The sequence below is a fragment of the Somniosus microcephalus genome, chromosome 2, assembly GCF_052327205.1.
Source record: "Somniosus microcephalus isolate GS21.2 chromosome 2, FLI_Smic_1.0, whole genome shotgun sequence".
NCBI lineage: Eukaryota > Metazoa > Chordata > Chondrichthyes > Squaliformes > Somniosidae > Somniosus > Somniosus microcephalus.
This window is the reverse complement of record NC_140988.1, coordinates 108123535-108147136: the sequence shown is the minus strand read 5'-3', so window position 1 is coordinate 108147136 and position 23602 is coordinate 108123535. Positions and strand designations below refer to the sequence as shown.

General features: G+C 47.6%; 1 protein-coding gene and 1 pseudogene across 2 annotated transcripts in view; one reads left to right on the top strand and one right to left on the bottom strand.

Annotated features, from left to right (window-relative positions):
- slc2a9l2 (solute carrier family 2 member 9, like 2) overlaps nt 1–23602 on the bottom strand; it is an 836356-nt gene that overhangs the window by 647114 nt on the left and 165640 nt on the right. The window lies entirely within an intron of this gene.
- Nucleotides 276–1547, top strand: LOC147122876 (uncharacterized; annotated as a pseudogene).

Genomic DNA, 23602 nt, shown 5'->3' with positions numbered 1-23602 from the left:
CCATCTACCAACAATCTCTATCAATCAGGACTCAACCCTTCCATTTATATGCTTTACCTCACCCTCACACACTTCGCACCGTTGCAAGCCTCGCACCCACAACTCACAGCTCACACACATTAACAGCTATTCACCATGACAGCCACATCATCCAAACAGATTGCAGGACACTCACTGACACGCTTCCCTCTTTCTTGCAGGAGAAGGTGGCGCATATCAGCAGGCAGCAGCAAAGAACTGGAGGAGGACAAGCGCGCCTGCATATTTTAACCCCCATGGAGGAGAGAGTGCTGGCCATCATAGGAAGGGGCATCACTGAGGCCATGGCCACTGGCGGGGCTGAAGTGATCGATAATGAAGGTATCTGCATACCTAATCCTCCTTCTCTCTTACCACTTCTCATCCCAAAATCTGCACAAGCTGCTGATGGAGTAAGCATGCACTTCTTACTTTCTCCTCTCCTTCACCACAACCCAACCCTTGTCCCTTTTTCATTTCAGATTAACAAGAACTGGAGCCTTCCCAGTCAGAGGAGGAAGAGGAAGAAGACAGTGAAGATGAAGAGACACCATCACTCGATCTTACACTCACAGACACCGCGCGTATTTTAGAGGCTAGGCTAGAGGAGGGATCTGCACGTGGTGAGATACTGGGCGCAAGTGCGCAGGAGCCAGGGCAGGCAGAAAAGATAACACAGGTCCAAGGCCGCTGGAGTGCAAAGTCACACACTAGTTCTGCTGCAGAGGAGTCAGATGAGGACATCGATGGGCCAAGCTACAGAAGAAGGCTGATGGGTGTATACAACCAAATCCTGGGGCACTGGAAAGCTTGCCAGAAAGCCTGCACTCAATGTCAAGGAGCACGGAGGAGCCCATTTCCAACTTGGCACAGGGCTTTACACAGAGCTGGAGTCCATACTTTCCAACATGGAACCACCATCAGCACACCTGTGGAACCCACGATGATGCAGCGTCTGATGGCCAATGTCACAGCTTCCATTGCAGCACAAACAGCTTCCAAAAAATGTCTGAATGCTGCAGTGGAAGCTCAGCCTGCTGCCTTGCAAGCTCAGGCTGCTTCCATTAAGGCTCTGGATACCAGTATCAAAGCGGCTTCCAGTGCGTCACAGCAGTCCATCAATCTGTTCACTAACAGATCAGTAGGATTGCTGAGGCGTTGCCTTGGAGGAGTGGCAGTGGCTCCTTGGAGTATGAACCTGCTGTTCTCTCTCAGGATGACAGCGTTCCTGCTCTCTTGCCACTCCGCCAGTGCCCTTGCTGTGGCCTGCCAGCCAGATAGCCCAGACTGCTGCAGCCCAGGCCGAGATGATGCAGTCTGTTGCTGGGCCTGGGCCCAGAGCTGCTCGAGGTGGTCCTCCAAGGCCATCTGCAGTCTCCTCAATTGAAGGTCAGCAGCCTTCCACCATCCATGCTGCAGCTATTGGAGAAGCTCCTCATAGCAGAACTTGGATAGGAAAAGGCACACAGAAGACAGGCACTAAGGGAATGCACAAGGGTGATAAATTTAATTTTGTGTGCATTATGTAATGAGTGAATGTATAAAATTGGAAGGAATGTGCATTTTCTATGGTTTTTATTTTTGTTTTGTCGAAAAGAGAACAATGTGATGGTCAGTGAAGAGGAAAGGTAAGGAGTGTGGGACTGTTGGTGAATGGGGCAGTGTGGTTGAGGTTACTGGTATCGCTCATGAATAATTTGATCACTTGGAGTCCGGGCAGAAAGGGGCTGTCTACATTGTAGCCTCCCTTCCTCTTCCTATTCCTTTACTTCCAGTTACACTTCCTCCACTTCCTCCTCCTCCTCTTCCTCATGCTCCTGCTACTCAGCTTCTCGCTTGATAGGTGGTGGCAAGGGCTGTGCCCTCATAATGGCCAGGTTGTGCAGCATGCAGCATACTACCACAAATCTTGATACCTGCTCAGCTGAGTACTGCAGGGCTCCTCTAGAGCATGCCAGGCAGCGGAAGTGTTACTTGAGGACGCTGATGGTGTGCTCTATAATGTTCTTTGTGGCAGCATGGCTCTCATTGTAGGCCTGCTGTGCACATGTGTATGGGTTTGGATTGGAGTCATGAGCCATGTCATGAGTGGATAACCCTGGTCACCCAGTAACCAGCCTTTGACTTGCTGTGGTGGATCAAATACAGGTGGCACAGAGGAGTGCCACAGAATGAAGGGATCGTGACTGCTGCCAGGGTAACGGGCATTCACCTGCGTGAGGCACTGCCAGTGGTCGCACACCAGCTGTGCATTGAGGGAGTGAAATTCCTTTTGGTTCATGAAAACGGCAGGGTTCACATAATCTGCACGCAAGGCAATGTGCGGCAGTCAATGCAAACTCTCATGCTCGCTCCGCCTAAGTGTCTCTGGCAAGAGGAAATTAGATTAAACTGTCTCTCTGTGTATAGACAGCCTCAGTGACCTCCTTTATGCAGCAGTGCACTGCAATCTGTGAGATTTTGCCTATATCTCCAGCAGCAGCCTGGAAGGAGCCAGACACATAAACGTTAAGAACCACGGTCTCTTTGATGGCCACAGGCAATGCCGTCCTTGCCCTGCTCTGAGGCTGCAGTTGTGGCTGCAGCAGTTGGCAGATTCCAGTCACAACCTCTTTTGTGAAGCAAAGACGTCTCATGCATTGGTTATCACTGAAGTTGAGGTAAGAGAGTTGCTCCCTGAAGACCCTCGGTGTATATGGTCTCCTGCTGAGAGCCCTTCTCCTCTTCCTCCTCCCTCTTCTAGCAGCTTGTCCTGCTCTGCAAGGCCTCTCTTCATTCTCCCAGTCATGTTCAATTCTCAGTGGAAGCCCTACCAGGTCATCCATGTCTGGAAGCAACTTCTTTCAGCACAATATTATGTCCGTGTATAATTGAGACACGGACTGCAGGAGTTGATTATAACAAGTCTTTACTGAATGGAGACAACCTGGAAACTGAAACTACAGAAGCCTGCTAGGGCCTTTTATACAGGGGTGGTCACTGCCGGTACTGCAGTCTGAGACCAGTTATTCCCTTAAAGGTACATACACAACAATTCCTCCCCTTTTAGATAAACAGTACATAACATTCATTTAACAACTAAATAATAACTAATTACAATTACAATTACGGTTGCTAGATACATTGGTTGAGGTTAAGCAATTATAAGTTCAGTCTTTGAGGAGGCTTCCTGATTCTGTCTGGATAACGCCTCTTTGGGATATCAGGTTCTTCTGGCAAGGTTGAGTCGGGATCAATGTCGTTGTTTGGTTCATCTGCTTCCAATATCACCGATTCTGCGGTAGATGCAATTGGTACTTCGGTTTCATCGCCAGGTGTATCAGATCGTGGTGTGGAGTTGACGTTTTCCAGTGACTCTAAAATCTGGTCAGCATGGCGTCTTACAATGCTCTCTCCAACGTCCACGGTATACATTAGAGGTCCTTGCCATGTACAGATCGTTCCTGGCTGCCATTTCTCTGTGCGGTAGTCCCGGGCCAAAACTGGTTGACCTATCTTAAAACTCCTGGTCGGCCTTTCATTCATATTCTGAAACTGCCTGTTCTCCACATCTCTTCTGACGTTTGGCTTAACCAAATCCAAGCGGCATCTTAGTCTTCGATTGAAGAACATCATGGCTGGAGTTTGGTTGGTAACCGCATGTGTCGCATTCCGGTAGGCAAACAAGAAGTTATCCACCTTGTGTTGTAGGGGTATATCTTCATTACACATTGCCTTGATAGCCTTCTTGAATGTTTGAACAAACCTCTCGGCCAATCCATTAGTGGCTGGATGATATGGGGCGGATGTGTAATGCTTAACACCATTGTTCTTTAAGAACCTCTGGAACTCTTCAGACACAAACTGTGGTCCATTGTCAGAGCAAATCTGTTCAGGCAGCCCATTCCTGGTGAATGTGGTTTGTAAGACTGTGATAGTTTTTTCTGTGGTGGTTGAGGACATTTTTATTACCTCTGGCCACTTTGAATGTGCATCCACCGCAATTAAAAACATCGAGTCCATAAAGGAACCAGCAAAATCAATGTGCACCCTTTGCCATGGAGATGAGGGCCACTCCCATGGATGTAGAGGGGCTTGTGGTGGGGCGTTATGGACCTTCTGGCATCCAGTACAGCTCTTGGTCATCTCTTCGATTTCTCTATCGATTCCCGGCCACCACACAAACGCTCTGGCTAAGTTCTTCATTTTGACCCCTCCCAGATGACCCTCATGAAGCTCATTGAGTACTCTATCCTTCAATTTGGGTGGAATTACTACTCTGGATCCACACATCAAGGTTCCTCTGCACACTGACAGCTGTTCTCTTCTCGGCGAGAATGCTGGCAGCAGTGGTTCGGCATGTGCTGGCCATCCCTTCACTGTTAAATCATAGACCCAGGAGACTGTCAGGTCATTTCGTGTTTCCTTTTCTATGTTTGCATTCGTCACAGGGAGACATTCGACTATATAGTCGAGTGGAATAACGCCACTGGATCCACTGCCAGTTCTTCTTCCACCGTCGGCAACGGTAGGCGTGACAATCCATCAGCATTCCCATGCTGTTTAGTTCCTTTGTACTCAATGTCATATTGGTGTGCCCCTAGGAACAGGGACCACCTCTGTAGCCGTTGTGCCGTCATTATCGGTACGCCCTTCTGAGGGTTGAAAATGGAGACGAGAGGTTGATGATCAGTTAGTAGAGTAAATTTCTGACCGTGCAGGTAGTGATTGAACTTCTTCACCCCCCACACCAGGCTGAGGGCCTCTCTGTCAATCTGGGCGTAGTTACGCTCGGCTGAAGTTAACGAGCGTGACGCAAAAGCTATCGGCCTCTCTGAACCATCAAGGAATTTAGGTGACAGTACCGCCCCAATGCCGTAGGGAGACGCATCACACGCCAGTCTTATCGGTAGTGATGGGTTGTAGTGAGCCAATACTTCTCTTGAAGTGATTAGGTCCTTACTTTCTGAAAGGCCCGCTTACATTCATCGCTCCATTTCCATGCTACTCCCGTTCGTAGTAGGGCGTTCAGTGGATGCAGAATTGTGGACAAATTCGGCAAAAACTTATGGTAGTAATTCACCAATCCGAGGAATGACCTCAGTTGCGACACATTTTCAGGTGCTGGAGCCTTAACTACGGCTTCAATTTTGTCAGGGAACTTATGCAACCCCTCTTCATCAATCACGTGGCCACAATACGATATCTGTTTCTTTAAAAACACGCACTTGGGGCGATTGGCTCGTAGCCCATGTTCACGTAGTCTAGTGAGCACCTGCTCTCGGTTGGCAAGGTGTTCACTGTCATCTTCACCTGTCACTAGGATGTCGTCCAAGTAACACTGAGTCCCCGGAATCCCTTGCAGGACTTGTTCCATCGCTCTTTGCCATATCGCCGGAGCTGATGCTACTCCGAATACCAGTCGATTATACTGGTAAAGACCTTTGTGAGTGTTTATCGTGAGATACTTCCTAGAGGATTCTTCAACCTCCATCTGCAAATATGCTTGTGCTAGGTCAATTTTTGTAAAACGCTTCCCTCCAGATAGTGAGGCGAAGATATCTTCTATCCTTGGAAGAGGATATTGTACTGTGTGAAGGACTGGGTTCACCGTCACCTTGAAGTCCCCACAAATGCGAACCTTCCTTGGCTCCTCAGACTTATTGTTTAACGTTTTCTTCATGACAGGAATGATGGGTGTCGCCCACTCGCTCCAGTCTACCTTAGATAACACGCCTGCATTCTCCAGATTCTCCAGCTCTGCCTCGACGGCTGGGCGAATTGCATATGGTACTGGTCTTGCTTTGAAAAACTTGGGAATTGCATTCTCCTCTATTTTTATCGAGGCGGTTACGCCTTTAAGAGTGCCCAGTTCTTGTTGAAATACCTCTTTGGCGTCAGCTAAGATTGTTGACAATCATCCAGGAGTGACGTCATCATCCTTTTTACCAGCCACCGTCAGTGCCTGAATGGAGTGCCAGTCTAAACTTATCTTTCTGATCCATTCACGTGCCAATAACGGTGGTCCACCATCTTGCAGAATGTAGAGATACAATTTCCGTATTTTCTTGCCGTTGTATTCGACAGGTACCCTTATTTTTCCTCTGGGGTATACTTTTTGCCCCGTATACGTCCTCAAGACAATGGATGTCTCTCTCAAGGGTATGTGTGAGAATAGCCGCTCGTAGTCTCGTCGATTCATGATGGTTAGAGCTGATCCTATATCCAATTCCATTTTGACTTGGGACCCTGCTATCGCGAGGGTGACCCAAATGGTTCGGTGATCCTCTTTTGCGATTATGTTGTGAAGTTTGAGACAGCTTAGTCTCTTGTTCCCGGATTCACTATCGCTCATCTGGTCTTCGGAACTACTGTCCGTCATCTTTTGTACTTTCCTGTACGGTTCCTTAGTAGCCTTTTTGTTGTCGTTGGTCTTCTTCCCAGACCTGCAAACTCGTGCAATATGTCCCACCTTTCCGCATTGCCTGCATATTTTGTCCGTGGACCAGCAGTCCTTCTGGTCATGGTTTGTTCTGCCGCAGTGATAACATTTTGCAAATCCCCGTGTCATTTCGTGGGTGCCGTATTCCTGTGGCTTTTGTTGTATTTCTGCAGCTCCCCTTGCTGCTGCTTCGTATGATACTGCCACGCTGAAAACCTTATCTAGCGTCAGCTCTTTCTCTGAGAGTAACCTCTTCTGGGTTCCTTCACTCAGGAGTCCACAGCCAAATTTGTCCCGTAAGGTATCTGCCAGTCCTGCTCCGAACTGGCAGTGCTTTGATAGCTTGCGTAGTTCCGTAAGGTAATCAGCATTTCTCTCATTTTTATGCTGATTTCTCCTGTGGAATTTAAATCTTTCTGCTATCAGCAGCGGTGTAGGATTTAGGTGTTCCTGTAGGATAGCAACAATTTCGTTAAAACTCTTCGCCTTCGGTTTGGCTGGAGTAATCAGGTCCCGCAATAGGCCGTACGTTCTTGCGCCCATTAAATTTAGCAATACCGATGCCTTTTTCTCATCGGCTATTTCGTTTGCCTTGCAATATACCTCGACTCTTTCCATATACGTGGTCCAGTCTTCTATTGCATTATCGAAGGCAGTGATATCGCCAGTCTTTGGCATCTTGAAAATCTAAGATGGCGCCTTCCGCGCTTTGCCTTCGTCCCCGATGGATCAAAATGGCGCCTCCCGCACTTTTCCTTCTTCCCCGCCGAGTTAAGATGGCGCCTCCCGCGCTTTCCCACCGCTGCCGCTGCTGCCAACGCTGTTGCTGGCGATTATATTTATTTTACTATCCTGTAATGATGACGCCCTATGGTCTTCACGCCTCCCCGATCGCTGCTGCCAACGCTGCTCTCCGCGGTATTTTTATTTTTCTATCGCGCTTCAATATTTGCTCCGTTAATTGAAGAACCGTTCCCGTCGTGGAGTGGACCCTCTGGGACACTTCCCTCCCTCTTCTTAGGTCCGAACGCTGCCCGGCTTCGAAGCACCGGCCACGCCCTGTGTGCTCCACCCTCTCTCTCTCTCTTTGCTTCCCGACTCGCTGCCCGGCCCCGTTGCAGAGCCACCTGATTGAGCTCTAGCTTGCTGCAGCCCAGGAAGGATCAGTGCACTACCTGCCACCAGCCCGATTAGCTGGGAAACCACAGACTGGAGAACAAAGCCTGGCTCTCGACAGTCTCTCCTGCACTTTTCAATTCGATGATTTGGAGGGCGGTTGCCCACGGTCGACGCCCGTTTCTCGAGTTTCTTTGGATTATTATTTTTTTTCTTCTGGCTTCGACCTTCAATGACGTCGTCTGAGGTGCTGCCGAGTTGCAGGTAAGTTCGTTTCTTACTCGTCGCCAGTATTATGTCCGTGTATAATTGAGACACGGACTGCAGGAGTTGATTATAACAAGTCTTTACTGAATGGAGACAACCTGGAAACTGAAACTACAGAAGCCTGCTCGGGCCTTTTATACAGGGGTGGTCACTGCCGGTACTGCAGTCTGAGACCAGTTATTCCCTTAAAGGTACATACACAGCACACAAGATTTTAAATTACCAAAAAAGTACGTCAGCACCAGCCAGACCACCCCCTGTAGAGTATTCAAGCTTTAGCCAAGTACAGGAAAGCTCCAAAAACATGTACAATTGCACCAGCAGTTAGAAGAAATAATCCAGCAACTAACCTGTAAGTTGCTCATGATCCCTTTAAATAGTGCTGGTGGGGGGTCCTTCATTACGTTTAACTTTGTGTTCAGCTGTGCAAGGTTAAGACAGGGCATAGGCTGGAGTGTGGAGTTTGAAAATGGCAGAGTTAGCGTCAAATCAGCATTGCACACTGATTCGTGTCATGATCTGCCTGCTCTGCATGCTGCCAGTGGTCGTTAGGTGCGCATCTGCAAACCCCTTTACCAAGATGGTGTCCTGCGCACTTCCCGTCAAAAGTGCACACGCGCATCTCTCACCCCATTTTCGGGTGTTAGGCACCTAAAAATGGGTGTTACACAGCCTAATTTAGCCCCGATAGTTTTCTGGCTGCCAGGAGTTCAACCACCTTGTACGGGCTAATAAAGTGGTTAAGTGCAACTCCTCTGTTCTCTCCCTAGATGCTGTCTGACATGCTGTGTTTCCAGCATTCTCTGTTTATGTTTCAGATTGCTAGCATCTGGGTTTTTTTTGCTTTTTGGAGAAAGAATGTAATCAGGTACATAGCCGTGAACCACATGCAGCTGTTTGTAATGTAATTCTGGCTGCTGTAAAATCTACCCTGCAATGTAAGTGGGCTAATTCCACCGCAACCAGGACCTAAGCAGATATTGCAGAACCACTTCCTAAAACAGTTCTGCAATAGAACTAGACTAATATACAATGGGCCAGTAATTCCGGTCCCAACGCGTGAGCACGGACGGGGTACTCACGCGTGGGCCCGTTGGAAGTGCCGGATTTCAGCATGCACAGCGCATGCGCGGGAAACCAGCATTTCCTCTCCATCGAACGAAGGGGTTAAGAGGTCCAACGCGTGCGCGCAGGACTCTGCGCGCACGCATTGAACTTCCTTCGTTTTGACAGGTTTACGCGTGTGCAAGGGCCTGGACTTTTTAGAAATGAAAAAAGGAGGCGTAAGGAGTGGATTCTTGAAGGTAAGTGGTCTATTATTTAAAATTATTACATTTTTTCCACAGCTTCATTGTTTTTAAGGACTTTACAGTTAGGTAAGTTTATTTTTAGACCCGATTTCGTAAAAAATTATTTTTTTCAAAAATTTTATTAATTGTTTTAAATAGTTTTCTAAAGTTATTTATAGTTTATTTAATTATTGGGATGTTTTTTTAAATTTTAATTAAAGTTAAACTAGTCTTTTGGGCGCCCATACTTTTCAGGAGTTTGACAGTCTTTACTATCAAACTCATGAATGAGTTTCCCCTCCCCTGATTGGCTGCAGAGTGCTCACCTGATCCCAGCCGGCACATCGCACTAACTACGCCGCTGGATCAGGTAAGCACAGCGTGCCGACATCTGAACCGGGCCAGTGACAGGAAATGCGAGCAGGCCCAGGCTTCAGATGTCGGCGCGTAGGGTGAGTGCAGATCAGGGGCTTGCACCCGCGGGAAGCCCCCGACCCGAATTTCTGGCCCATTGTTTCACCTCAAAAACAAATTCGAAAGGCAGAAATAAAAATTGACCTTAACATTAATAACGCTACCACCATTAAGTCTCCTAAGAGGCTAATTAAATGTTGCACTATGCCCTCACTTCATATATATTTAAACAGAATTTAAGTAATACTAATTAATTCCACCTAAACTGAGCACTGAACTAACATTTGTTTCAGGGCATTTATCTTACAAATATTTTATCATTGAGCAAGGTGAAATAAAACCTTTTCAAAGAAAAGAGATTGTGGAGCATATTTTCCTGTTCTTGCACCTTGGCACATTGGATCGCCAGTGAACAGAGGGCAGTCAGGCAGGGAAGATGGTCTGCTCTCCAGGAGACATTCATTTAAATGGACAGGGAATCAGGCAAAATCTGTTAAGGGGGTAATTGTGCAAATTTACACACCTAGCAGAGGCTTTGAACGCTGGGAGCCCATGTAAGGAAACAACGCGACATCCCTCCCCCTCCCCGCCCTCCCCCCCCCCCACCACCCCCCCACTGTACTTTAAAATTAATGAAGAGAAAATCCTGCTGGTCCCAGCGCCATATTCTCAGATATGCACTCTCTTTGGCAGCATAAATTTGTTAAAATTGCACCATTCGTCTCTGCAGCATCCACTTACAATCTGCTGTATGTAAATTGAAATGTCATTCAATAATGAAACAGGAAAAGCTGTGAGTGTGATATGCCAGGATGACTAATAAAACTGCAAGGCCTTTATAACCCATTCAAAGCCAAACAATATCTGCAATCATTTACAACTGGCACTCCGTTTGACAGCCAGCTTGGCTGTGTGCATTAGTGAACGGCTGAGTGCACGGATAGAAGACATGAAGACTGCTGTGGCAGTACTTGATCAGGAAAAATAGACGATTCTGGGAAAAAAAATAACCAAAATCAAGATTCCCATTCAAATAGAATTATATTTGGATTATAAATATTGCATATAGTGAGAATATTTGAAAAAATTCGTACAGTCATGTTTTCATCGTTCCAATCGTAACAGTTGCAGCAAGTGAGTTTCTACAAACCCCAAGTTAGATAACTTACTGTACAAGCCAGGAATTCATGATTTAAGTAATTTAAACATATTGTCCTTTAGCAATAGTCCTCTTTCTCACGGCTTCTCGGTTGTTTTACAGCTGCTTCTTGCCTTGTGCTTTTGAATTCTCTCCCTACTTTCTATCAAGTTGTGCAAGGTCAGAACTTGAAGTTTGAGCATTCTGCAGTTTATCAATTCAGTTGTTCTTTTGGGTTTTTTTTCCATTAGCACTAGATTGCACCGTCTAGTGGATAGCATAAGTATTTATGAGCCTATCGACTTTTCTCACTTTTCTTCTTGCATGTTCATAGATCCTAGTAAATCTTTCACATCCTGATGTAAATCAAGATCTTGAGTTTCTTTAGAATTTGTCGGCATGCCTTGTACTTGTATTTATATAGTGTCTTATCACATCCCAATGTTTTTTATAACCAATGGAGATTAGGGTTCCCAACCCTCCCACTTTGGGCAGCAGTCTACCAGAATGGGTAGTCACCTGAGCGCTGCTGGTGGCGACTCAAGAGAAATGGCCCTTTTATACGCAGTTTGCACTTGTGCAGTAACCCGGCTGTCGTGGCTTGCAACCAAACCACGTTGTCCTAGGAGTGCTGGTCTCCCAGTTATTCAGAAACACTGCTTCATTGCTGGTTGTGAGGAATACAGCATCGGGGCCAAAGGATATCACTTGGAAACTTTGTGAGTCCTGAGAGAGCAACTGAGGAGGGAGAGTTCTGGGAGTCAGGCAGCTTTGGTGCTTCGCTCTGAGGACTGAGCCGCACCTCCCTGAAGCTGGGGCTGTAATTTTCTGGGGGGGGCGGGGGGTGGGGGGTGGTCAGCGGGCACGATTGGTGGCAGGTCGGGTGGGAAAGTATTTTTTTCTCCAGCGGGTCAGGAACCCGTGGTCAATTTTGGAGTTTGCACATTCTCCCCGTGTTTGCGTGGGTTTTCTCCGGGTGCTCCGGTTTCCTCCCACAGTCCAAAGATGTGCGGGTTAGGTTGATTGGCTATGATAAATTGACCCTTAGTGTTAGGGGGATTAAATACGTGGGGTTACAGGGATGGGGTGGGATATGTGTTGGTGTAGGGGTTACGGGGATCGGGTGGGATATGTGTCGGTGCAGGCTCAATGGGCCGAAATGGCCTCTATCTGCACTGTGGGGTTTCTGTGATTCTGTGAATTCGCTCCCACATTCCTTTCCCGATGTTGGGTCTGTCAGCGCTGAACAGACCCGATAGGCAGTGGCGGGGGACCCAATTCAGGTAATTAGTGCCACTTAAGAATGGTTTTCAGCTTACCTTTTGCATTTGACAGCTCGCCCATGGGGTCCACGCTGGTCATGGACCACATCTGTCAAGCTGAGGCGGGAGTTTAGTGGCCATTGAATCAGCTGATAAGTTGAAAACTTCAAATGTAAAGTAAAAGCTCCCACCTTACAGAGATATCTTCCCTCAGCCATAAGCTCTTCCTCAGGAACCCACTGTAAAAACACGCACACTGGACTTTCCCGATGTTGGGTCTGCCAGCGCTGAGCAGACATGACAAGCAGCAGCGGGGGAGGCAATTAAAATCATTAGTGGCTTGTTCACAGGGCACAGGGCACAGGGCATCAGAACCTGATCACATTGCAGCCAGGGAGGCCAGGGATGGTCTCACCATGGCCAGATTTACTTCACTTGGTGCTGTACACCCTGGCTGCCACATGATGTGCCAGGTTGACACCACGCCACAACACCATAAAGCATCCCTACAATGCCCAAGCCATTCCTTTCACACTCATCACCATTGCGGGGGTACCGTTATGTCTCACCATTCACTGCTACTCACTAAGCCGCTTCCAAAGGTGCACACAAATCTGGCCAAGAATACAAAGCATTGAAAATAAAGGTTTGACACCACATTAACAGAAACTTTACATGAACATTGCATAAAACATCCAAGTGGTTACCCTTGTGTGTTGTTAGTTGGTATGATTGCACTAGGATGAGGGTGAGTGTGAGATGGTGATGTGATAATATAGATGGAGAGAGAGGGATGGGTGGAGGTCCAAGGTAAGTTGGTGTGAGTAAGGATGTGCAGGAGTAGGGTAGGGAAGGCAGAGTGATGGGGATGTGATGAGTGGCACAGCAGGATAAGTGTGGCTTTGTACTAACATTTTGTGATCTACTGGGATCATTGAAATGTTTGCGGCACTGCACCCAGGTCCTCCTGATGACATCCCTGCTTGTGCCCTCCTGTGCAATGAGCAACCGGGCTATGTTGATCTCCTGGGGAGGTCTCTTCCGCCCATGGGAAGGGAAGAGGACCTCCCTGCGTGCTGTGACTCCCTTCATTAGCATATGGAGGGAGTCATGGGAGAGCCTGGGTGCAGCCCTGTGCCTTTGTGCAGTCATTGTCATTGTTTGTAGCACCTCAATGCTGTAGAATACTGACAGCACAACTGTCAAAATTAATTTTGCCACGGTCTCTTTAAGGAAACCAGCTGATGACGCGTCATCAAATGACGTCATCAGACCCGCTTCCTCTAATTGGCCGGGAAACACGCTGGACGCTCTTAACAAGCCCAATCAGGGAAATTCATTTCACAGGGGGGGATAAAGCCAGCAGCGGGGTTGGGACCCGCCACCGACTTCACCCGCCACAGACCCGCCGAAGTCAGTAAAATTCCAGCCTGGGATTCAGCGGTGGGGTGTGGGATTCAGTGAATTGAGTTAAGTTTGGTTTTGGTTTTATTTATTATTTTTGTAACTTGTATTGTAAAAAGTCATAAGGTTGTATGAAAACTTTAGTTAGAAGTTATTTATGGCGATGATGTTTTTGTTGAATCTGTGGTATTTACTTGGTACAAAGGCAAAATAATCATGCAGGAAATCTGAAATATAAACAGAAAATGCTGGAAATACTCAGGCCCGGATGTTCTGGGGCCTATGACTGCATTATGCACAACTGCCCCGCAAGTTCCGGGTTTCTGTGTGCGATGAGCCTGCGTGAAAACCCAGAACTTGCGATCTGTCAAGTTTCAGCTTAACAGATCATGCGAATCCGCAGGAAATGGACATTTGCTGGTGCAGCGTTGCCCAGCGAATACCCAGCAAATCTTTACACCTGGTAAAAGCAGGCGTAAGGTCTTCTTTTACCAGCGTAAGGGTTTAAATAAATATTAAAATACATTTTTTTAAATGATTTAACCATAAAAAACCTTTAAAATTAGTTCAGGTTATTTTTTGCCCCTTGAAAAATGTTTACATTTATTTTTCAAAAATTTACATTTTTGTTTTAAATGTTTAATTAAATTGTATTTTAATCAATTTTGAACATGTGATCATTTATTTTTATTTAAGTGCCGTGAAATGCATTTTGATGGGGATTCCTAATTCTGCTTATGGGTGTTCCGGACATAAATGGAATCCCCATAAACATCATAGGAATATCCCTTTGTGATTGGTTGGCCTGACCCACGTGATCCCAGGGGCGCTTGCGAACGGCCTGCACTCCTGGGATAAGTGGGTCTTTACGCAGGCGTATGCCTGCAGGCCCAGGAGTGCGAGTCTTCGAAGATACGGAGGCACCAGGTAGGTGTGTACTTTTCTTGCGGTTCGGAGGCATTCGCCCGCGGGAAGCCTCCGACTGCAATTTCCAGCCCTGTGTTTCTCATTGCAGTCGATACTGTAGTAACATCACAGAAGTCGGTTTTATTTAAACATTACTTATCTTTAAGTCTTTCTATTCTTTTGTGTTCTTTCTTTGACTTATAAATCATGTTATTCATCTCACAATAAAACAAAAAGTCAAATATTTTTTTCATGGCTTGGTGAACCTTACTCAAGTAAGATAAATGCAATAACATTTGCACACAGTGGGCAAATGTCACGTGATTGAGCATCACATGAGCAGTGTCATGTGATTGAATGCCATGTAATCAAATATCACATGATCAAATCTCCAGGAATATGTCAAATCAGAGTTGGCAATGCTAATGGAGATGCTGTTGTAATGTAGACAACATGGCAGCTGATTTGTGCACAGCATGATCCCATGAGCAGTAAATAATGAAATACCAGACAATGGGGGAAATTTTCAGAGGCACATGATGACTGTTGAGTCAGGAGGAACACTCCTGCTCCTCCTGGTGCCACATGAAGGTTTTTTTTTAAAGATTTGAAAAAACATTACCTTTTTTTAGCGACGCTGAAGAATTCTGAGTGGACCAGGCCTGACACCTGCTCCGCTCATCCTAAACTAATTTCAGCAAGGGGTCCTTCAACAGGCATTAGGCTCCCCATTTACATTCACAAGGGGCCTAATGGCTGTTTTAGTCAGTAGCGTGGGACACCTAAAAAATGGGCACACAAAATTTTGCAGTGGGTCCAACACCAGCCCACTGCTAAATTGGGACGCGTTGCGCCCATTTTACGCGTGACAAATGGATGTAACGCATACCAATTTCTGCACAAATTTGTTTTACTGGTGGTGGTTGAGTAAAAAAAGACTTGCATTTATATAGCACCTTTCATGACCACCGGATGTCCCAAAGCACTTTATAGCCAATGAAGTACTTTTGAAGTGGAGTCACTGTTGTAATGTAGGAAATGCGGCAGCCTATTTGTGCACAGCAAGCTCCCACAAACAGCAATGTGATAATGACCAGATAATCTGTTTTAGTGATGTTGATTGAGGGATAAATAACTCCCCTGCTCTTCTTCGAAATAGTTCCATGGGATCTTTTACGTCCACCTGAGAGAGCAGATGGGGCCTTGGTTTAACATCTCATCAGAAAGACAGTACCTCCGACAATGCAGCACTCCCTCAGCACTGCACTGGAGTGTCAGCCTAGATTTTTGTGTGCAAGTATCTGGAGTGGGACTTGAACCCACAACCTTCTGACTCAGAGGCCAGGGCACTGGGAAAACTCCCCGCTCTTCATCAAATACATCTACCTGGGTCAGGCAGATGGGTTCTTAGTTTAATATCTCATCTGAATGAAAGCACCTCTGGTAATGAGGCATTCCCTCAGTAGTGCATTGAAGTATCAGTCTAGATCGAGTGCTGAAGCCCATACTCGGGCTTGAATCCACAACCTCCTGACTCAGAGGTGAGCGTGCTATCAACTGAGCCAAGGCTGGCACTTACTTTTAACCACTCTTCTAATGATTAGAATGAAGATTTTATGTACGTTTTAGCATGAAAAATTCATTTGAATCAACATAGAATCTGCAGAATAATTGCAGCTTTCTCAGCCTGATTCAGGTTAACATAGACCCCCCACAAGGAAGTAAGTCTGATACTGTCTTAACTTCATACTGATGGTAGTATATTTGTAATCCACCAGGATTCCCATTGTTGACCAATTTACAGAAGCTCCTGTATGGATGTTGAGTGAGGAAAGTCAAATAAGCTGCCAACGTTGCACATTCAAGGCTTAAACGGGAAAAATGGTCAACACACAAATACTACAGGTGCTGGAAGTCTGAAATAAAAACAAAATGCTGGAAACACTCAGCAGTTCAGGCAGCATGGAGACAGAAAGGTATGGTTAACATTTTAGGTCGATGACCTTTCGTCAGAACCAGGAGATAAACAGCTTCTAAGGAGGAACAGAGCCAAGGAAAAGGAGGTGATGGCAGAGAATGGTCTGTGATTAGGTGGTGGAGGAAAGGAGATGATTAAATGGCAGAAGTGATGATGGTGTAAGAGGTACTAATGAGAGCAATTGGAGAAATAGAAAGGTCTGATGCAAGGCCATTCACCTGAAAAGTGAACTCTGTTTCTCTCTCCACGGGTGCTGCCAGATCTGCTGAGTGCTGTTTTTATTTTATATTAAATAGAAAGGATAGTTGGGCATGACACTGGAAGGCAATTGTGTCCTGTGCAACTAGATCCCGGGAAGAAGTTAGTGCCTTCAGGAGAGGAGGGAAGTGGGCAAAATTAGCAAGTGAGTGCATATGGTAAACTCACTCACACAGAGCTCCACTTTCCCTAACAATGGAATGGAGCAGATCACGGTTAACTCAGCACTGACCGTTCACATGACTCCAAAACGAACTCTGTTGTTAAACCACCTCCTCTTGCCTTGAATATCTCTCAATGTCTCTCAATGGGGGAAAAATTCAGTTGGTTGCACCTCCCATTAGCGCCTTAAGAGGGCGCTAATGGGACGCAACGCAACAAGCACCCGGGCGCGGCACTGCCCACGCCTCCCGCAAAATTCAGCGGGAGGTTGGTGGTGGCGCTAACCGGTAGCGCCCTACGGCTCTGCGCCGCTGGCGATGACGTCATTGGTGTGCACAGCGCCCCGCTCACGCCCCGGCCACGATCTTCAGGAGCGCCCCCTGACTTACCGCCGGACACTATGTCCGATGGGATCAGGGGGCGTACCTGCGGCCGGGGAGGCGCAATTTCAAGGCGAGGTGCAGGGCGGCCATTTTTGTTGCTGGCCGCCTGCCAGCACCTGCCTGCACTCCTGTCTCAGACCTCCTGAAACGCCCCCCCCCCCCCCCCCCCCCCACCATGGAGTGCTGGCTGCGTTCCAAGAGCCTGGCACTTCTCTTCAGTGCTGGGCTCTTTTGCCTGCACTCCCGATCCCCGGGGGCCCAGCTGGGCCCCAGGCTGCGCTGCACAAGGCCCCACCCCTTTAAGAAGGGGGGGAAGGCCTGCAATACCGTGGCACAACGTGCCGCAACGTGTGGCGCTGCGGCACATAACACCGCAATATTGACTCACAGCGCCCCAAGAGGGATGCGGGGCGCTTCCAGTAGCGCCCCGTTTCCCTCTTAGGGTGCAACCATTCAATTTCCGGCGCAGGGACGCTAATTTTTCCGGGGCGCTGCTTCTAGCGTCCTGGCGAAGTTAGCGCCCCAGTTGGGGCGCTACTCAATTTTTAGCCACAGGTCTCTTAATCTCTCCTGCTTTTTATCCTATCACTGACCTTCCCTTTTGTTCTTTCATCCCCTCCCCCTTTCCCAGCCCCTAAACCTGCTTTCCATTTCCTGCTTTTTTCCAGTTCTGACGAAAGGTCATCGACCTGAAACATTGACTCTGTTTCTCTCTCCACGGATGCTGCCCTGGCCTGCTGAGTTTTTCCAGCATTTTTTGTTGTCTGTTGTTAAACTAGTACCTACAATATAGCAGAGGCATAAACCCTTCGGCAGTTTTCTAATTGGTCAAATTATATTATTAAGCATGCGCAGCATTTGTAGCCTTTGTTCAGTGAATTAGTTTTAAAAAGCTGTATTACATGCACTTACCATTAAACAGTGGGTCAGGGAAAATACTGGGCACCAGTCTTGAAAAGTAATGTAAGCCTACAATTACATTACAACTGCAATGTTAGTGTAAGGCTACAAATAACGTGTAAATGCAGCTTCATTCCACAGTCTCGGCCTAATTCCACAGTCTCGGCCTAATTCCACAGTCTCGGTCTAATTCCACAGTCTCGGCCTAATTCCACAGTCTCAGCCTAATTCCACAGTCACAGCCTAATTCCACAGTCTCGGCCTAATTCCACAGTCTCGGCCTAATTCCACAGTCTCGGTCTAATTCCACAGTCTCGGCCTAATTCCACAGTCTCGGCCTAATTCCACAGTCTCGGCCTAATTCCACAGTCTCGGCCTAATTCCACAGTCTCGGTCTAATTCCACAGTCTCAGCCTAATTCCACAGTCTCGGCCTAATTCCACAGTCTCGGCCTAATTCCACAGTCACAGCCTAATTCCACAGTCTCGGCCTAATTCCACAGTCTCGGTCTAATTCCACAGTCACAGCCTAATTCCACAGTCTCGGCCTAATTCCACAGTCTCGGCCTAATTCCACAGTCTCGGCCTAATTCCACAGTCTCGGCCTAATTCCACAGTCTCGGCCTAATTCCACAGTCTCGGCCTAATTCCACAGTCTCGGCCTAATTCCACAGTCTCCGCCTAATTCCACAGTCACAGCCTAATTCCACAGTCTCAGCCTAATTCCACAGTCTCGGTCTAATTCCACAGTCTCGGTCTAATTCCACAGTCTCGGCCTAATTCCACAGTCTCGGTCTAATTCCACAGTCTCGGTCTAATTCCACAGTCTCGGTCTAATTCCACAGTCACAGCCTAATTCCACAGTCTCGGTCTAATTCCACAGTCTCGGCCTAATTCCACAGTCTCGGCCTAATTCCACAGTCTCGGTCTAATTCCACAGTCTCGGCCTAATTCCACAGTCTCCGTCTAATTCCACAGTCTCGGCCTAATTCCACAGTCTCGGCCTAATTCCACAGTCTCGGCCTAATTCCACAGTCTCCGTCTAATTCCACAGTCTCGGTCTAATTCCACAGTCTCGGTCTAATTCCACAGTCTCGGTCTAATTCCACAGTCTCGGTCTAATTCCACAGTCTCGGTCTAATTCCACAGTCTCGGTCTAATTCCACAGTCTCGGCCTAATTCCACAGTCTCGGTCTAATTCCACAGTCTCGGTCTAATTCCACAGTCTCGGCCTAATTCCACAGTCTCGGTCTAATTCCACAGTCTCGGTCTAATTCCACAGTCTCGGTCTAATTCCACAGTCTCGGCCTAATTCCACAGTCTTGGCCTAATTCCACAGTTTCGGCCTAATTCCACAGTCTCGGCCTAATTCCACAGTCTCGGCCTAATTCCACAGTCTCGGCCTAATTCCACAGTCTCGGTCTAATTCCACAGTCTCAGTCTAATTCCACAGTCTCGGTCTAATTCCACAGTCTCGGCCTAATTCCACAGTCTCAGCCTAATTCCACAGTCTCGGTCTAATTCCACAGTCACAGCCTAATTCCACAGTCTCAGCCTAATTCCACAGTCTCGGTCTAATTCCACAGTCTCGGTCTAATTCCACAGTCACAGCCTAATTCCACAGTCTCGGTCTAATTCCACAGTCGCGGCCTAATTCCACAGTCTCGGCCTAATTCCACAGTCACAGCCTAATTCCACAGTCTCGGCCTAATTCCACAGTCTCAGTCTAATTCCACAGTCTCGGTCTAATTCCACAGTCTCGGTCTAATTCCACAGTCACAGCCTAATTCCACAGTCTCGGCCTAATTCCACAGTCTCGGCCTAATTCCACAGTCTCAGCCTAATTCCACAGTCTCGGTCTAATTCCACAGTCTCAGCCTAATTCCACAGTCTCGGTCTAATTCCACAGTCGCGGCCTAATTCCACAGTCTCGGCCTAATTCCACAGTCTCGGTCTAATTCCACAGTCTCGGTCTAATTCCACAGTCTCAGCCTAATTCCACAGTCTCGGTCTAATTCCACAGTCACAGCCTAATTCCACAGTCACAGCCTAATTCCACAGTCACAGCCTAATTCCACAGTCTCGGCCTAATTCCACAGTCTCGGTCTAATTCCACAGTCTCGGTCTAATTCCACAGTCACAGCCTAATTCCACAGTCACAGCCTAATTCCACAGTCTCGTCTAATTCCACAGTCTCAGCCCTAATTCCACAGTCTCAGCCTAATTCCACAGTCACAGCCTAATTCCACAGTCACAGCCTAATTCCACAGTCTCGGTCTAATTCCACAGTCACAGCCTAATTCCACAGTCACAGCCTAATTCCACAGTCACAGCCTAATTCCACAGTCTCAGCCTAATTCCACAGTCTCGGCCTAATTCCACAGTCTCAGTCTAATTCCACAGTCTCGGCCTAATTCCACAGTCTCAGCCTAATTCCACAGTCTCGGTCTAATTCCACAGTCTCAGCCTAATTCCACAGTCTCGGTCTAATTCCACAGTCGCGGCTAATTCCACAGTCTCAGCCTAATTCCACAGTCTCGGTCTAATTTCCACAGTCACAGCCTAATTCCACAGTCTCGGCCTAATTCCACAGTCACAGCCTAATTCCACAGTCTCAGCCTAATTCCACAGTCTCGGCCTAATTCCACAGTCTCGGTCTAATTCCACAGTCACAGCCTAATTCCACAGTCTCGGTCTAATTCCACAGTCTCAGCCTAATTCCACAGTCACAGCCTAATTCCACAGTCTCGGTCTAATTCCACAGTCTCAGCCTAATTCCACAGTCTCGGCCTAATTCCACAGTCTCAGCCTAATTCCACAGTCTCGGTCTAATTCCACAGTCACAGCCTAATTCCACAGTCTCAGCCTAATTCCACAGTCTCGGTCTAATTCCACAGTCTCAGTCTAATTCCACAGTCTCGGCCTAATTCCACAGTCTCGGTCTAATTCCACAGTCACAGCCTAATTCCACAGTCTCGGCTAATTCCACAGTCACAGCCTAATTCCACAGTCTCGGCCTAATTCCACAGTCTCGGTCTAATTCCACAGTCTCGGCCTAATTCCACAGTCTCGGTCTAATTCCACAGTCTCGGCCTAATTCCACAGTCTCGGCCTAATTCCACAGTCTCAGCCTAATTCCACAGTCTCGGCCTAATTCCACAGTCTCGGCCTAATTCCACAGTCTCAGCCTAATTCCACAGTCTCGGCCTAATTCCACAGTCTCGGCCTAATTCCACAGTCTCGGCCTAATTCCACAGTCTCAGTCTAATTCCACAGTCTCGGCCTAATTCCACAGTCTCGGCCTAATTCCACAGTCACAGGCCTAATTCCACAGTCTCGGCCTAATTCCACAGTCTCGCCTAATTCCACAGTCTCGGCCTAATTCCACAGTCTCAGCCTAATTCCACAGTCACAGCCTAATTCCACAGTCTCGGCCTAATTCCACAGTCACAGCCTAATTCCACAGTCTCGGTCTAATTCCACAGTCACAGCCTAATTCCACAGTCTCGGTCTAATTCCACAGTCTCGGCCTAATTCCACAGTCTCAGCCTAATTCCACAGTCACAGCCTAATTCCACAGTCTCGGCCTAATTCCACAGTCACAGCCTAATTCCACAGTCACAGCCTAATTCCACAGTCACAGCCTAATTCCACAGTCTCAGCCTAATTCCACAGTCACAGCCTAATTCCACAGTCACAGCCTAATTCCACAGTCACAGCCTAATTCCACAGTCTCGGTCTAATTCCACAGTCTCGGCCTAATTCCACAGTCTCGGCCTAATTCCACAGTCACAGCCTAATTCCACAGTCTCGGCCTAATTCCACAGTCTCGGCCTAATTCCACAGTCACAGGCCTAATTCCACAGTCTCGGCCTAATTCCACAGTCTCGGCCTAATTCCACAGTCTCGGCTAATTCCACAGTCACAGCCTAATTCCACAGTCTCGGCCTAATTCCACAGTCTCGGCCTAATTCCACAGTCTCGGCCTAATTCCACAGTCACAGCCTAATTCCACAGTCTCGGCCTAATTCCACAGTCACAGCCTAATTCCACAGTCTCGGCCTAATTCCACAGTCTCGGCCTAATTCCACAGTCACAGCCTAATTCCACAGTCACGGCCTAATTCCACAGTCTCGGCCTAATTCCACAGTCTCGGCCTAATTCCACAGTCTCGGCCTAATTCCACAGTCACAGCCTAATTCCACAGTCTCGGCCTAATTCCACAGTCACAGCCTAATTCCACAGTCTCGGCCTAATTCCACAGTCACAGCCTAATTCCACAGTCTCGGTCTAATTCCACAGTCTCGGTCTAATTCCACAGTCTCAGCCTAATTCCACAGTCTCAGCCTAATTCCACAGTCTCGGCCTAATTCCACAGTCTCGGTCTAATTCCACAGTCTCGGTCTAATTCCACAGTCTCGGCCTAATTCCACAGTCTCGGCCTAATTCCACAGTCTCGGCCTAATTCACAGTCTCAGCCTAATTCCACAGTCTCGGTCTAATTCCACAGTCTCGGCTAATTCCACAGTCTCAGCTAATTCCACAGTCTCGGTCTAATTCCACAGTCTCAGCCTAATTCACAGTCACAGCCTAATTCCACAGTCTCAGCTAATTCCACAGTCTCAGCCTAATTCCACAGTCTCGGCTAATTCCACAGTCTCGCCTAATTCACAGTCTCGGTCTAATTCCACAGTCTCGGCCTAATTCCACAGTCTCGGCCTAATTCCACAGTCTCAGGCCTAATTCCACAGTCTCGGTCTAATTCCACAGTCTCGCCTAATTCCACAGTCTCGGTCTAATTCCACAGTCTCAGCCTAATTCCACAGTCTCAGCCTAATTCCACAGTCTCAGCCTAATTCCACAGTCTCGGTCTAATTCCACAGTCACAGCCTAATTCCACAGTCTCGGTCTAATTCCACAGTCACAGCCTAATTCCACAGTCACAGCCTAATTCCACAGTCACAGCCTAATTCCACAGTCTCGGTCTAATTCACAGTCACAGCCTAATTCCACAGTCTCGGCCTAATTCCACAGTCACAGCCTAATTCCACAGTCTCGTCTAATTCCACAGTCTCGTCTAATTCCACAGTCTCAGCCTAATTCCACAGTCTCAGTCTAATTCCACAGTCTCGGTCTAATTCCACAGTCACAGCCCTAATTCCACAGTCACAGCCTAATTCCACAGTCTCAGCCTAATTCCACAGTCTCGGTCTAATTCCACAGTCTCGGCCTAATTCCACAGTCTCGGTCTAATTCCACAGTCTCAGCCTAATTCCACAGTCGTCTCGTCCTAATTCCACAGTCTTCAGCGCCTAATTCCACAGTCTCGGCCTAATTCCACAGTCTCAGCCTAATTCACAGTCCTCAGTCTCAGCCTAATTCCACAGTCTCAGCCTAATTCCACAGTCTCAGCCTAATTCACAGTCTCAGCCTAATTCCACAGTCTCGAACTAATTCCACAGTCTCAGCCTAATTCCACAGTCTCGGCTAATTCCACAGTCTCGGCCTAATTCCACAGTCTCGGCCTAATCCACAGTCTCGGTCTAATTCCACAGTCTCGGCCTAATTCCACAGTCTCGGCCTAATTCCACAGTCTCGGCTAATTCCACAGTCTCGGCCTAATTCCACAGTCTCGGCCTAATTCCAGTCTAAGTCTCGGCCTAAATTCCACAGTCTCAGCCTAATTC